Source organism: Haliotis cracherodii, unplaced genomic scaffold, assembly GCF_022045235.1.
Source record: "Haliotis cracherodii isolate W230 unplaced genomic scaffold, xgHalCrac1.p SCAF_8, whole genome shotgun sequence".
Classification (NCBI taxonomy): domain Eukaryota; kingdom Metazoa; phylum Mollusca; class Gastropoda; order Lepetellida; family Haliotidae; genus Haliotis; species Haliotis cracherodii.
Genome location: NW_027266341.1, coordinates 56,547,768 through 56,553,416, shown reverse-complemented (window position 1 = coordinate 56,553,416; position 5,649 = coordinate 56,547,768). Strand labels below are relative to the sequence as shown.

The window sequence follows — 5,649 nt, the reverse complement described above, 5'->3', positions numbered from 1 at the left end:
GATCGAGGTATGTGTGACAATGTGGTATGTTAGACTTTCAGCTGTTGAGATCGAGGTATGTGTGACAATGTGGTGTGTTAGACTGTCAGCTGTTGAGATCGAGGTATGTGTGACAATGTTGTCTTGTAGACTGTCAGCTGTTGTGATCGAGGTATGTGTGACAATGTGATGTGTTAGACTGTCAGCTGTTGTGATCGAGGTATGTGTGACAATGTGGTATGTCAGACTGTCAGCTGTTGAGATCGAGGTATGTGTGACAATGTGGTGTGTTAGACTGTCAGCTGTTGAGATCGAGGTATCTGTGACATGGTGTCTGGTAGACTGTCAGCTGTTGTGATCGTGGTATGTGTGACAATGTGGTATGTCAGACTGTCAGCTGTTGAGATCGAGGTATGTGTGACAGTGTGGTGTGGTAGACTGTCAGCTGTTGAGATCGAGGTATGTGTGACAATTTGGTGTGGTAGACTGTCAGCTGTTGAGATCGAGGTATCTGTGACAATGTTTTTGTGCTGCACTGTCAACTGTGACAAGCTGTCAGCTAAAATTCTTCTTTCACTAACACCCCCCCAAGTTATGTACATTTTATACCTTTGCATCCCAACCATGTGATGATAATGGTACTTTTATCCAGAAGAGACCTGTTAAGATCCGGGTAAAGAATAGGTCTTCAGCAACTTATGCTTGCCGTAAAAGGCGACTATGCTTGTCGTAAGAGGCGACAAGCGGTATTTGGTTGTCATGCTCGCTGACTTAGTTGATTAATGTCATCTTGTCCCCATTGCGTGGATCGATGCTTATGATGTCAATCACTGGATTGTCTGGTCCAGATACGATTATTTACATACTGCCGTTACAGCTCGAAGGTTACCGAGTGCGGCGTTAAACAACAAACAAACAACTTTATCCAGATGAACGTGCAACGTATGGCAAATGACTGGAAATGATTGAGACATACTAAAAATACGTAATAAATGAACACCAACACATACTTATAACTGATTTTCTTTTACTAAAAGGCATTCATGTCCAAATCTCACAAAATCGTTCTTCTGTGGCTGAGACCTGTGAAAAGGCAAGAAAATCATTCAAAAATACAATTCTGCATTTGAGTAAACATAAAACACCATCCTTGAAGAACTTGCTGAATTTACTGTACATAACTAGCTGTTTGACTAGTTTTATACGTCGCTTTTAGCTATTTCCGACCAACATCCAAGCGGGGAACACGAGAAAAGGGCTTCAAACTTTTCATCAAGTGAGGAATCTAACCAAGACCTTAGGGACGACGAGCGAATGATTTAACCACTAGGCTACCCAATCCCCTGAACATTATAAGGGAAAACAAATATTTGCGTTATTTGTTATTTTTACACACATTATAAATAAGTGAATAGCGCTTTTCGCCACTTTTAACAATATTCGAACCTTAATCACGGCGGAAATTCAAAAGTAGTCTTCACACATTGCACCCATGCTGGGAATCGAACCCGGATTTCAACACAGCCACTACACCGCCCCATAAGGAAATATAACACTTCACACCTCTAATTATGTCTTCTAGTAAGTTCCCTTTACGGTTGCTCGGGGCACGGCGACTGTTCTGACTGCGGTTCTGACTCCGGTTCTGGCTGGATGATCGTAGATGTCGTAATAATCGCCATAACCACCAAAGTCGCCAAAGTCGCCGTAGTGGCCTCTGGGGAATCCACCGAATCCACTGAATCCACCGCGGAAGCCGCTAAAGCCGCCGGGAAAGCCGCCGGGAAAGCCGCCGGGAAAGCCGCCTCGCACCACGGAGCGTCTCCTACCAAAGAAAGGAGGTGTCGCATGCGCAGCTCCGCACAGCAGCACAGCAACCAGGATAATAATGGCAACCTTCATTTTCTGGATATCTGAAATAAAAGGACGCTGGCTAGATTCTTATTGAAAACGTGAAGATCACACGGTATTTTTGTCTCCTGTTGTGGTGTCTCTATGTCACTTATTAGTCCTTGTTTAATTTGGTTCTATGGTTTTGTTTGTTTGTTTGCTGTAATGTTGTGCTTATTTGTTTGTTTACTGTTTAACGGTTGTCGCGGTCCTGGCCATGGGGACTTCTGTACTGAATGTTGTTTGTTTGTTTGTGTGTTTGTTGTAAAACGCAACATTCGGCAATATTCAAGCTATGGTAACGGGCCGGAATAATCGAGACTGGTCCGGACAATCGATTGGTTGATATCATTAGCAACAAACCACACTGCCGGTGTATGATGACATGCAATTCAAGAAATCTTCATAGGTTCCCGAGGATCTCTCTAACCCGGACTCGACCACCTCCGCGGTCAAGTGATAGAGCGTCCGTCCGGAAATCGGAAAATCCGGGGTTCGATGATCCCTGGCCGCGTCACACCAAAAGATTTCAAAAGATGGTACTTGTTGTTACCTTGCCTGGTGCCTGGTCGGATCGGAGTCAGTGTAGTGTGTCTGAGTGGGTATTCATGTTAAACTGCGGCATGGTATCTCAGTGGGCTAGCACTATGAAATTGGCATTGGTCCGGACTAGTACACGCAGACAGACAGACACACACACACACACACACGTGCATGCACGTCGCTATATAAGTGCCAGCATCTTGAACGCTACTTCAAACTCACTTCAACTCTAATCTGGAATCTCCAATCGGCGTGATGTTGTGTTAGATGCATTAAATACTACTATAATTCCTGTTTACCGTTTTACCTTTTCACGTTTCTCAAACACATATTTGACGTTGACACTATAAGGAATACCTGTCAAAACCGCCGCAAAGTCCCTAACTTACTACATTACTTCCCACTTGCGTGGATCGATGCTCATGATGTCAACCACTGTATTGTCCGGCCTGGCTTCAATTATTTACAAACCGCCGTCATATAAGTGTAATACTGCTGATTGCCGCGTTAACGAAACAAAACGTATTCAAGAAATTTGTGCTTACCTGTATACTTCAGATGGACAGTGAAAGACCGAATGTATCTTCCCAAGCTCTCCGTGGCTTATATGGGGGAGGCAGACGGAACTCTTTAGCCACTGGTCTATCGATCATAATCATGCGTCAAATACATCTCTTTGTTCCAGCAATCATGACTGATCATTTCCAGCTTCCCTTCGAGTTTCCCTGGAGACAGACCACGTGATGGACTCCACTGACATTTATGTACTAATCCCTCTACTTTAGGTAACTGAGCTTGTTACTCCAAGTGATCTTAGTGCTAAGATTATCGTACGACTATGTTAAAGAATAGGAGAGACAGCCGTAACGCTAACATCGCGGAGTGAGAGGATACAGTTTACACCATTTAGCAAATTGAATATTCCAAATTGAATAATCCAGAAATGGGCTTCACTCTGTGTACACGTGTGGGTATCGAACCCGGGTTCTCGGGGTGACGAGCAAACGCTTCAACCACTAGGCTACCCCATCGCCCTAGTTGTGTTTAACAGGGCCCCGAATACTAGTACTATGCAAAAATATTGTTATAGATTTATTATTTTTCTTAGATGCGAACCGCCCCCGTGGTCTAGAGGTAGAACGTCCGCCCGGAGAGCGGAAGGTCCGGGGCTCGAGTCCCGGCCGCGTCATACCACAAGGCGTTAAAAGATGGTACTTGTTGTTACCCTGTCTGGCGCTCGGCATTAAGGGGCTAATACAAGGACTGGTTGACACAGAGTCAGTATACTGTGTCTGAGTGAGGTATTCATGTTAAACTGCAGCATGGTATCTCAGTGTGCTAGCACTATAAATCGGCATCAGTCCGGACTAGTACAAGCAGCCACACACACACGTGCATGCACGTCGCTATATACGTGCAATAATCTTGGACGCGACGTTAAACACAATTTCACCTCACCTCTTAGATGCGAGTAAAAATACTCCCACTGGAGTTGGAATGACTTATAATGTACCCAAAGACATGAAACATTTTATTAAATGTATGATATGAAGAGAATATATCCCGTTGAATTGTAATGATACGTTTTAAATAGTGTTTTTATAGTATTGTGTGTGAACACTTTCGTAACAGTAGTGTAACAAATATGTATTTAGGGCCTTAAAATTCCATCCAGTAACCTGGCCCAGTCGTCTGAGGCGCCGCGATTCTCTGTGCAGAGTTGCGTCCCTTGGTCACGCCAGAAACAAATGATTGTGGGTTCGAATCCCGGTTCGCCGCGATTATGTTTCAAGGTTTGTCAGCACCATACCCGTGCTCGGTGGTTTCACCGAAATGGTAAACGTCTGAGACCTGCATCACTTCGGGCTTTCCTCCACGTTTAAGCTGACACGCCGCGATATAACTTGTAAACTGTTAAAAGCGGCGTTTAACCCAACTCACTCACTCACTCCCATCCAGAAACCGAAACGCGACAATGTCTCTTCTTGGATTCCATAGGAAATACCATTGATCAAGTTTCAGCTTGGAGGCATGTTTAAAGTATATCAACTACGCTCTACCATTCAATCACGTTTATTACGTCACGATAAGTACCGTTTGACGCTACCACTCACGGGGACGTGCGAATCGTTTTTATGACATGTATATGTTATTATTTATGCTTGTAAAAGATATAAATGTCTGGCCTATATGATCCATCAAACCTGAAATGGTTGGAAGATGTAGAAAATGGACGCCATTTAATACAATAAAATATTATTCTGGCAGTGCGCATACACTTCACGAGAGAAGGAATATAAGTTAAGTTCCTATGCATGATATGCTTTTCTCATATATTTACAGTAAATTACGGTTATAACGAACTCAAAGGGACTACTAATTTTAGTTCGTTATAACTATAATTCGTTATAAGCATATATACAGCATAACTACAGCAAATAGTCGGGACTAAAAAGTTAGTTCGTTATATCCGTTAGTTCGTTATAAGCGTGTTCGTTATAACCGTAGTTTACTGTATGTTTATCGTATATACTTTTACCTTATTTTTCATTGCATCAGTTTTCAGTGCACTGATTAATTGATGTTTATCTGAATATATGTTTTGTTTTTATAATGAATGCTCTTTTCAAAACCTTTTAAACAAGATAAAACATTGTCAATAACGTAACAATGAACAACGTCATGGGCTTATTCGTACTGGTCCATATATAATTGTATAGTTAAATGTTTGTTTCAGTTTTCAATATCTTCTTAGGTGTTTAGTTCATTATTAATAATCTGCCTGTTCGTTCATTCGTTTGTTGGACTGACAACCGAGGAGGTCTTGGTATGCGTGACAATGTCATGCATCAGTCGGTCAAATATAAACGTCTTGGTATCTGTGATAGTGTCAGGCAACTGTCTGTCAAATGTAAAAGTCTTGGTATCCGTGATAGTGTCATTCAACTGTCTGTCAAATGTAAAAGTCTTGGTATCTGTGATAGTGTCAGGCAACTGTCTGTCAAATGTAAAAGTCTTGGTATCTGTGATAGTGTCAGGCAACTGTCTGTCAAATGTAAAAGTCTTGGTATCTGTGATAGTGTCATGCAACTGTCTGTCAAAAAATTAATGTAAAAGTCTTGGTATCTGTCACAATGTTGTATGCTTGACACTCAACTGTGGAGATCGGTGCATCTGTGACAATGTTCAGTGTTAGACTGTCTCTGGTGGTATGTGTGACAATACTGTCAGTTACAA

General features: G+C 42.4%; 1 pseudogene; it reads right to left on the bottom strand.

Moving 5' to 3' along the window:
• Positions 1 to 1,033: 1,033 nt before the first annotated feature.
• LOC139451096 (uncharacterized) lies at positions 1,034 to 4,652 on the bottom strand (annotated as a pseudogene).
• Between the last annotated feature and the right edge of the window lie 997 nt (positions 4,653 to 5,649).